Source organism: Stegodyphus dumicola, chromosome 9 (assembly GCF_044657685.1).
Source record: "Stegodyphus dumicola isolate Sdum_Otavi_A_Nest chromosome 9, ASM4465768v1".
NCBI classification, from domain to species: domain Eukaryota; kingdom Metazoa; phylum Arthropoda; class Arachnida; order Araneae; family Eresidae; genus Stegodyphus; species Stegodyphus dumicola.
In genome coordinates, this window is record NC_140776.1 from 44,104,072 (window position 1) to 44,115,770 (window position 11,699).

Consider the following 11,699-nt stretch of genomic DNA (forward strand, 5'->3'; position numbering starts at 1 on the left):
AGCATACTTTTCTGTCATCTTTTTGCTGTTCTATCATTAACCCAAGGCACAACTCGAGCACAAACTTTCCTCATTTTCAGATTTTTGACTGAAATTATAACTTTCTTTGCTTATCCCAAGCATATTTGAAAGTTGCTAAGTTGTTACTTGTCTTTCAACTTTTACGAAGGGGCAAATTTTCTCTACACTTTCCTCATTCTTTGAAGTTGAAGGGCTCCCTATCTTTGGTTCATCTTCAATGCTTTCATGCCTACATTTAAAATTGTACCATTCATATAGTTGTGTTCTTGATAATGGTGCATCATATTATGCTATTTGAATAATCTACCATTTCGGTAGCAGATTTGCTTAATTTCTACCAAAATTTAATGTTATAACATAGTTTAATCTCAAAGTAAAGTTTTTTTTTAATGATGCCTTCTCAGTAAGTGAAAATGCCATTTCAAAATGCCCAGTTTTGACAAAATAAGCAGTTTAAACTGGCTCTTTTAAGAGTTGAGATGTCACACTTTCTAAACCTACATTTATTTCTTCACTTTTGTATTTTATCATTTAATCTTTTAATTTATTTGGTTTCTTTAAAGTTTATTTATTGTTCAAACTTTTAAAAATTAGAAATATTTCAGGGAGGGAGTGTCACATTTAATCTGCCACAGCCTCCAACTTTTCTTTTCTCCCCCCCCTTAAACCACACCTTCTGCTTTGGTAAAAAAAAAAAAAAAAAAAAAAAAAAATTCATTGGTTTGTAATTTGCATAGAATCATATAAATAGAACTGAAACATATATAATAAAGTAAATTTAAGTCAATTTACACCATTGCCTTACAATGAGAAAAACTCCAGAAATTCCAGTTTTTCATATGGCATATCATCCAGTGAGTATAAAGGAAATACTATCAATATTTTTTTCTGAAAAAAACTTTTTTCATTTCAGATCACCAGTTTGAACAATTTTTCTTATGAAATTTCTTTCTAGGTACTACATTTATATTTAGGAAATTAGGCTATTTAGTACATGCATTTGTATCAGTAGAAATATCAGTGATAGCAATGTAAACTATTCTATTAAAAATTGATATATGCATTATTTTTGCATGCTTTCAAAATAATAGTATAAATGTGACAACATTTAAATATACTGTCAGTCAATGGTAACAATACTGTCAAAATGATTTTCTTAAATAGCAGATATTGTTACTTATAATATTTTGTTAATGAAAGAAATCTAACATGGTAATGTGAAAAGTGTGCACTTCTATTCTTTGCAGTTTATTTAAAAATTACAAAATATGCCTTTAAAAATATATAAAATGTTGATTTTAATGGATATGTGAAAGGCCAGCATCAGAATTCTTTAAAAAGTGTTTAAAATGTACTATTTTTCATTTTCAACATGAAAAACATTTCACTATCTTTTATCTATAAGTTGCACTGTTATATGCAATATTTCTTTTGTTTTATTTGATAGCTAGTTTTCATATCTGTGTTGAACTAGTCCAAAATCTCTCATGTTATTTGTCATTCTTGAGAAAATGTTAGTAGCAATTTTTATTCACAGTAACTGAGACTTATCAAAAAATGTTCTGACTTTTCTTTCACTTTCATTGTTATTGAACCAGTATTCATCTAAAATAGATTTAATTTTTTTGTAAAAATGTTTAATTTTACGCAACAGCTGTGTTTTTATTTTAGGTATGCTGTTTAGCTGGTGTTATAAGTTGGAATATAATGAAAGAATTCCTAATTATGGGTGTTGCTACATCTTGTGATATGAACTCTTATCTCCTTATTTCTTCCATGTTACTTGCTTTTGTAAAATACTATCTGCATGTATGGTTAGGGTCACATATTTAATTATTTTATTTTTGATTTTCAGGGTATAGTAATCTCAGTTTTAAATTTTTAATTTCTGTTTCTTCTTTGTACTCATTTTCTCAGTATAAGTTTATATATTTTTAAACATGTTTTTAATTTTATGCCATTGTATAAAAGGTTAGAATATGGACAGATAAGGCTGATTTTTATGATCTATTGACCGCCTTATAATTTATTTTGGATAATTTAAAAACATGTTAGTTTTTTACAAACATTACACTACTTATCTTCTAGTAATAACAACAGTAAATGCTTATTTAAAGGAACTTTAAAAAAATTAAATGATGTTACAAAGGTAATAATAATAAGCATGAAAAGTTTTATAATAACCATGCAGTTTTATCAGAAAATTTATACTAAAAGACTAACAGTCAGTCTTTATTATTGCATACCTTATGTATAGGATAAATTTGGAAGCTAAAACTTAATCGGGGACAGACATAAAATTATTTGGTTGATTTTCTTCTAAGCAAACAATTTATTAATATTAATATTTTTGATATTTCTTAAAACAAGCTAAAAATATTAATTTTTACAGGTACTTAGTTGCAAAATTATTTGTAAATTATTCATTTTTTATGAATTTTCATATATAAATGGTTCTGAAAATGCACTACTTTTCTCCAATTATTTGAATGTCTATGTGCATTGTACTACTTGTATGAGTTAATGTAGATGTGCATCTTTTATTTTTGGAAAAAGTGATACCTTTGTGCTGCTATAAATAACTACATAATCTAACTGTATATCTTTTAATATAAACATTTTAATATCAAGTTTAATAACATGAAAAATGTGTTGTTAATCACTTCATTAAAGAACTCTGTTTCAGGTGTATACTGTGTAGTAAACTAAAATAATTTTACTGCTGTCAAGTAAAGCATGATTGTCGTTTTGTTTATCAAAATCATTCCAAGTAATTTGTTAAAAAAAAGCTTGTGTACCTTAAATGCATAATAATTTTTTTATTAATTTTGTAATTAATATTTATTATCACTCTGAACCTCATTTTATTTTAATTCTTAAGATTAGCAGTGAAGAAACCTCTGTATTACCTGAACTTTTCTATGCCTGAAAAATTATATGAATTACCAAAAATTAAACAATGCTCCCTCATATTATCTCTGTTGTAACTCAGGTTTTTGGATGCCATTGTTAGGCTCATTCTTAGATTTCTGTTTAATAACTTATACATTCATTGTAATACTGAATTAAAATTTTCATGAAAAATATTTTAGCCTGAGTTGGACTGATTCTTAAGAAATATGTTTCTTGTCATGGTAACCATTAAATATTGCATGAAGCTTATGCTTCACTAAAAGTTCTCACTGGGATTTTTGGTAGAGAATGAAAACCGTTCTTTTATAGCAGTTTCTTTTCTCTAATAGAAATGTATTTCAAATTAATAATGGATTTCAAATGAATTACTACTACATCTCTAAATTTATTATATGCTTCTAATGGTGTTGTTGTAGCTCTTAATATTTTGAGAGACGACTATTAATTTTTTTCTCATTTCTGCATTGAATACTTTTTGGCAAAAATATTTTAACTCTGCTCTTGATCATAATTGTATACTTATATTCATGTGTGTGTATGCGTGCATATATATAATTACATAACGCAAATATCATTTCCAAATTTCAGATAGTGTCTGATTTACTAAACAATACTGTATCAGTAATGAGTTATTTAATTTAACATTCAAAAAATAAAGTACTGTCAATTGATAAAACTGCATGATAACATTGAATGAAATTATCTGCAGAGACATATTTGATATAAATAAATTATAAATTAATAAAATAAAGTACTGCATTTAATTATGCTTGGGGCTGTGATCCCAGTGACAATAATCACATTCATTACTGGATAAATTGTTTATACCTATAGGTGTATATAAGTATAAACAATTTATCCTTTTGAATGTATGTTGCTATATTTTGCCCATTGGTCTATTTTCATGTTGAAACTTCTTTTTATCATTTTCTATTAAATTTATTTGGTTGTGTCAAGTATGTTTTATTTATATAACCTATAAATTATTTATATTACCTATAAATAAAACACACACAAAATTGTGTCCATTTAAAATAAAGATTTTAAAAGGGGTGGAATTCTAAACTGACTGCAGTTTTTTCATATTTTTCTTGTATAATGAAGTGTAAATCTTTATCATAAATTTTTATGATATTCACATACCAGAAAAAGAGCTTTTCAACTTTTCATGATTTATATCATTTTTGTGATTGTGTCATTTTAAAATTCTAATATCAGAAATGCCATCTTGCAAATCTCATTTTTTTGTTGCATCTGATTCTGAAAACCATACTTATTTTCAAAGAGTCTTGTGAGTTTTGCATTATGTTATGTTGAATTGGGATTTTTCTCTTTCCATAATACATAGACTTTTAATCTTTTGATATGTTTATATTTTTATGGGCTATGCTTATGTTATAGTTATAAATGATGACTGCCTGCACATATATATGCTCTTTATCAAATGGTCATTTATATAAAAATGTAAAATACTTTAACTTATGGCACATGAATTAGAAAATTGGTCAAGTTTCTTTCAATCGTTCCCTGTTTGGTATTAACACTCTCCCTTTTTAATTAGTACTCTATAATTATTGCATTTAATATATTATATATGTTTCCATTTAATATTCAATTCAAATTCAAATATTTGTATCTCTAAATTTCTTATTACACACTTCTTAGAATTAGTTTTTAAGACAAATTATTTCATTGGTGGTTTCATTCAAATTATTTCGAAAATGGTGCCTAATAACAAAGCTGGCAGGAGTGAGTACAGCAGCAGACTGGTAGATTGCAATCATAGAAGAACATAAAAATCCTTAACAAAACCTTTTAGTCGATTGTTAAAATCTGAACTATTTTAGTTTTTTAATATATATATATATATATAATTGACAGGACTATTTTGCAACTTGCTGTATTTACCATTTAAAATGTATTATAGTAACAAAATGGCAGAATTAATAACACAAATTTACTGTGTCTGGAAACAGTTGGAAAGTTGATAGATCAAATAAAATATATAAAATCTCATATGTGTAGAGCCACAAATTTAATGGTATATTCAGAAATGTAAACTTCAAAGAACTGAAAGGAAAGAATAATTTTTTAGCTACAATAGAAATAAATAAATCCATACAAAATATTGTTGCATTTTTTACTGGTATGCTTTTAGTTATTTGTGCAATATGTTACTTTTTCACCTTGACTGAATGTTATATCTGGATGTCAAATATTTAGACTTAACAGTGCAAGCACCTTTCTGTAAAAAAATAAGATCTTAAAAGTCTTTGACCAATAAAATTACCCATGAAGATATGATTTCATATATCTTCTTCCAAGACATTTCTCTCTGGGAGATTAATAGAATGTGATTTCATATATCTTCTTCAAAACATTTGTCTCTGGGAGATTAATAGATTGTCACATATAGAATACAATTTTTGTTTATTCTAGACTATTTTGCAAAGAATGTCTTGAAGATGTAATTGTATCAGAAATGCCAGTAATCTGTAAATTAAATGTTAGCTTACACCATTGTTATTTATTTTGTGAATGATTTTTGTCATGAAATTGGGCAATATTAGGGGGGAAAATTATTAGTAAAATGTGACTTTGACATCTACTAAAGCTTTATCTTTCACACTGCACATGCATGAAGTTTTTGTTATACCACTGTTGTCTCAGTATTCTTTATTTTAGTTACATTGTGTGAAATGTATGAAATTTCCCTAACCATTTTATTTTATATCAGTTGTCTGTCTGAATCTTCCCTTTTCTGAGCTTGATTGAAAAAAATCAGATCAATTTATCAGTTTTCTCTGCTTTGTGCAGTCATAAAAACATGAAAGAAAACTCAAAAGTTCTTAACACTTACTTAACTAGGACCATTAACATACTTTTATGTTATCATTTCATTCATAAACTTTTAGTGCCTATTATTGTTATGTTTATAAATAAATAATGTAATAAAAAAAGAAGGGTGAAGAAGTAGCTTTTATTTAACACTCGGCATGCGGTTATACTTCGGCGCGAACTTACATGTGTAACGGGCGTTTTTTTGTGAATCGTGCGGAAGTATGGTTATTCAGGAAAATCGCAGTAAATTGAAAACTACTTGTTTTTATGAACAATTTTTTTTTTTTATTTTATACTTAAATATATACTGTATGATTATTTAACCCCCCCCCAAAAGATATTGTTACGAAATCACAAAAATAAACGATTTTTAAAATTTTACAATGTATTCAAAAATATTTTTTCATAACAAGTACAAATAGAACTGATAACAAGTTAATAGTTCTTTACAGTATGGTAGCGTTCAAAGCATTTTCCTCTATGAAGAGGAACACGGCAGAAGCTAAATATGAAACACATTTCACTTCGCACTTCTTCGACTGCTCACACGCGACATTGTCTTTGTGGATTTTTCTTCTTCCCGGCACCAACAATTTTCTCCAATACGTGTTTGCGCATATCCATGGACAATCTTCCAGGAAGGTCGTGTTTTGATATCATTTGCTCTGGTTCTTCAATGCTGATTTCAGGTAGTTCATTAGTAACCCAATGTCGTGCAAAAATTTCGTGTATTTTATTTTTTGCGTCTTTGTCAATTTGTATACTACATATGCATTGAAAAATGCACAATTCATCATATACATAGCTAAGCGCTTTGTCCACTTCACTGTTTTACGCAAAATACTATAGTAGGACAAATACTGATTGGCCCAATCTACACCTTTCATGTACTTGTAGTCAATCAAAGCATTTGGCTTTATGATTTTTTTGTCTCTTGATATGATCAACATTACTACTTTCTTTTATTTCCACAGAATAGATTAAAGAGATGAGACCAACTTCTTTCTTGGATTGCCAAACTTGTACCAATATATAATTTTTTCTTCGAAAGATTGTTTCTCCTTTTTTTCAAATTAGTTAGGCACTCTGGTAGACCTCTATTCTTCCTAATTGTTCCTCAAATTCATATTTTTTTGGGGGGGGTGGGGTAACAGGGCTTTAGTGTTATCGATGCTGTTGTAGTAATTGACCATGTACAAATGGTGCCAGACATCAGTATATGGCAAAACTACTGTGAGTATCGTTTCAATCAAACGTAATCCTTGAGCTGCATAAACTTCAAAATTGCAAATATAAGCAGTGTCACTTACTGACAATATTCGTATGAGTATGCCGTATTTTATAATTTTTCTAGCGTTGTAAACTCTAAAAAAACAATTGTTCTCTCCAAGGTATTATGCCCTCATCTAACGATACTTGTTGTTTCGGTTTGTAAATGTTATTGAATTTTTCAACAAAATAATTTAGTATAGGCCTGACTTTGAATAATCGATCAGAATCGTCCGTGATGTCTTCATTGTTATTGAAATGCCAAGCCTTCCATATTTGGAGAAATCTATCCCTTGACATAGTTTAAAAAAAAAGAAAAGAAAAAAGGTGTACTCGTGCAGACATTAGTTAACCAATAATCGTCTCGGGCGTCTTTACGAACTTGTCCCATGAAAATAATAAGCCTCAAAAATTTCTTCATCTCCGGAATCGTAATATCTCTCTATTTCATGCTTTTAGGAGATATTTTGAACTTATTCATATTTTGATAATAATACCTGTTTGATTCCGCGACTAAATATGCAAAAAAGTCATCGCCTATAAATAACTTTACTGCATCAGCTGTGGGTTCAGGAACATTAGCCAGCTATTATTAGTTCAGGAACCATTTCATGCTATTATTAGTTATTCCAGGATGACCCAAAAACTCTTCAAGGTCTGGAGGATTGTCAATTGATGACCATTCATCTGCTTCTTCATCAGAAGTTGTTTCAGAACTACTAGAAATTCTTCTTCAGATGAACACTCGAGAACGTGGAATAATGTCATCGTCACTTTTTTCGATATCTTGACTTTCAGAATCACTATCATACGAAAAGTCCAATAATCTGTCAGTTATTTCTAATTATTTCATATTTTCTTCATCACTATCTTTGTCACAATGATTCATTTTATCAAATTATTTAATCAATAATAAAAAACCAAGCTTCAAATTGACAAAATACGACTTGTACGTTATGGAGCTAAGAATTTGATTGAAGACGAAATAACTCAACAAAAGACCAAGTAACTCGACAATCATAACTTGTTGAAAGAAAAAATGCATATCAAACAACACCCATATAATGTCACACATGCATGTAATTATACGTATTTAATAGATTTGTGGTGGTTAGTGGGTATTCACCACAAATCTACTAAATACGTATCTTTACGTGACCCACGCTCCAGTGACAGACTGCAAAAAATGTAAAAATATGTTGCCCACATGTCATACGTATTTTTACATGATCCGCGCTCCAGTGACAGACTACAAAAAATGTAAAAATACATTGTCGCATGCCAAGTGTTAATAGCACAGTGTTTTACAATATACAATATTCATTTTAAAAATAAATACACAATTGTCATCTGCAGTTGAATCTTCCTGCTTTAACATACCGCAGATAAAAGGAATGACCCTTTTGGTTCTGGTGCAGTTCTCTATTGTACTCTTACGTTATGTTGTATTATATTATACAGTTAAAGTGAGTCTCCAAAAATAAGAAAATTGGATGTAATGAACTACTATATGATTATGTTAGACTAAAACATTTTTGTATTTTTCATATACCTTTAAGAATCTCTGCAGGTTTTAATGAAGAAATTACTGTTCAAATTGTCCATGTTTAGAATATTAGGTGACTATATTCCTTATTTCATCCATGAAGGAAAACATCTTCACTACCCCACTATGAAAATTAATTGTAACATACATATTTTGTCTCATACCATTGGGGTTGCATTTTCTTAATGATGTTTGACTTGTTCACTTAGGAGCAAAATTTTTTACCATCATAATAAAACAAAAATTATGGTGGTAAAGCAAAATGTTTTGTTATTGTGACAATTAAACCCAGTATTTTTGTTTAATAAGTGACTCATTGCTTCTTTTAAAAAATGTTTAACAGAGTAGTATTCAAGGCTTTCTTAACAATTAAATCCAGTATTTTTATTTAATTGGTGACACATTGAATTGAAAATAACACATTGAGATGTGACACAATAAAATTTTTTAACAGATTTGGCAGACAGAATAGTATTCAAGGCTTTCATAATTATTAATCCGGTATTTTTGTTTATTTGGTGACACATAGCCTTCTTTTGCAAATTTTTAACAGAGCTGCCAGACAGAGCAGTATTTGAGGCTTTCTTTTAGGGAATTTTTTTTTAATGCTTATCAGTTTGTTTTGAGTATAAATGTTCTTCAGTTCTACTCTGACTCCAAGTTTTGCATTCTTTAGCTCTTTTGAAAGATATAAGATATTCTTCATAATGGTTATTGAATCTTTGGGTTGCAACCATACATATCTTGTGGGATACTGTTTTTTTTGTCACTGTACATTGTATAAGACACATAGATTTTCTAGCTCCTTTCGGCTTGTTTTCGTGATGTAATGGTAGCACACTCGGCGCATATTTGAGAAGTCCAGGTTCGAGCCCCGGTGAGGGTCTTGCTCATTTTTTGTGTTTACTACTTCAAAAATTCTAGTGACTCTACAAGATGACAAAATTATCTTCCTTTTCCATCTTATCTAGTTGAATAAAACTCTCATGTATTCTTCAGCCAAATTCTGTGATTCTGTATAAAAAATTTATTTGCATGCCGAGCTGTGGATGTTAAAACTTCTGCATTGAAGATAAAATGAAGATTTTTTGAAAAATACAAAATGGATGCAGTTAAATCAATATCTGCCAGAAATATAGTTTATCCAAATCTTCAACTCATGCCAGATAACAAAATCAAAACCATGTAATATCTGCTCATGGAAAAAATGCGAATATGAGAAAAAAGTTGAAAGAAAAAGAAAGATTGAGCATGGGGGTGTTGAAGAAACATTTTAAAAATGAATTGCAAAAGCCATTGTTTGGTCAGATGCTTCGAAAGCCAATTAAATCTCCAGGCACTGAGAGACAAAAGGAATGGATAACAAATTTAATAACTGCAATTAAATGTTGATGTATTTAAGTTAAGTTTATTATTTGTTTGCTTTTTGTAAATGTGACAATTTTAATCAGTTTACCCCCCTTTCTTTATTCATCATTAATTTTTTACACGGTTTTGTGAGCTATCTGTTTTTCTTTTCAGATCAGATATAGTGAACCAAACTTTTGGTTTCTTGAAGTTTATAATAGCGAGGTTTGACTGTAAAGAAAAGTTTGTTAAACTCAGGTATTGAATATTGCATATTTGTTTATCTGTGTTAACCATTTTTTGCAGATATGAAACTGAAATTAAAATCAGAAACTTTTTTGAGACTTTGTTAAACAAATTCTGAAATCATAGTTTCTGATCTTTCATTTGTATGGTTTGAAAGAAGAAGGCAGTCTTGAAATTTTACTAATGTAACCTATGCTTATTGTAGCAGATATTTATTAATCTGAGTGCAAGATCTTTGGTTGATGATTTCTGAAATAAAGAAATAATTTCTAATTTTCTTTCTAATAGCCTGTATTTATTTTAAGTATTAACATGTATAGTTTCTTCGGTTTTTATGTGTTTAATGTTTGACTGATGGTATAATTGTAAGCGAATATTGTCTGTAGCAAAAAGAATTTTTTATGTATTTGGTGGACTTCAGTATTGGTTACTATTTTATGAAATGCTATTATTATTCCGTTAACTGTTGTTTCTGTTGAATCTGAACTGTATATTTATCTTTTTTGTGCTTCCATTATTTTGTGAGAAAGGTTAATGTAGATGTATGGATATAAAGTACACTAGAAATTGTCTTTCACTATACATTATGTTGTTGAAGTTTGTTACAATATATATTATATTTAATATTCTGTATTTTGATTCATAAATTGTGTTGCAGAATATTTTGAAACTAAACATTATGTTTATGTAAACTTATATGTAAATGAGAGATAAGGTGCTCTGTGATTTTATGGAATTAACTGATAATGGAAAAGAGTATTAATGCAATATGTTAATAATTCATCCATTTTGGGGTATGTAATATCAGTGTACAAAATACTGAAATGTAAATAAAAGATAACATCTTCTTCTCAGGATTTTTTTTATAATGTTCTGCGATGATGAATTATTATCCTCATCATTATCTATTAAAATTTTGATAATGTTTTTCAATGCTTGTTTTTATATTAAAATCTGATGATTTGAAACTTTTGCATCTTAAGATGAAATTACTTTAAAATTATAATTATTACCATTAAAAAATTAAAATCATTGCTGAAATAATTCTTATTTTCAGGACTTAATGTTTTTCTCACAACTTGGCTTCATAAATAATAAAACATGCAAACACACATTTGTATCAATTAAAAAGCATTAACAAATTAATAAATCAGGTACATGTACATATGCATAATAAATTTTTTTAATGAAAATTAATTGTAACACATATTTTGTCTCATGTCTTTGAGGCTGCATTTTCTGAATGATATCTAATTTGTTCACTTAGAAGCAAAATGTTTTACCATTATAATGAAACACAAAATTATGGTGGTAAAGCAAAATTTTTGGTTATCGTAACAATTAAATCCAGTATTTTTGTTTAATTGGTGACACATTACCTTCTTTTGAAAATTTTTCATGGATTCTTTTTTAAAATGAATTACTTCTTTTATCGAAAACTGATAACTGAATATCCGTCTTAAAAGGAAATAAGAATACTTACAGTCAAAAGTAAAAGCTTTGTTATTGCTTATAG

At 28.4% G+C, this 11,699-nt stretch overlaps 1 protein-coding gene across 2 annotated transcripts in view; it reads left to right on the plus strand.

The window, feature by feature from the left end:
* pkaap (A-kinase anchoring protein pkaap) overlaps positions 1–11,040 on the plus strand; it is an 81,543-nt gene extending 70,503 nt beyond the window's left edge. Inside the window, exon 14 of one of the 2 annotated variants that reach the window (XM_035362929.2) lies at positions 1,693–11,040. The gene's annotated coding sequence lies outside the window, so the exon portion shown is untranslated. The remainder of the gene's footprint in view (positions 1–1,692) is intronic. The other variant, XM_035362930.2, reaches the window with a different exon arrangement.
* Positions 11,041–11,699: the final 659 nt, after the last annotated feature.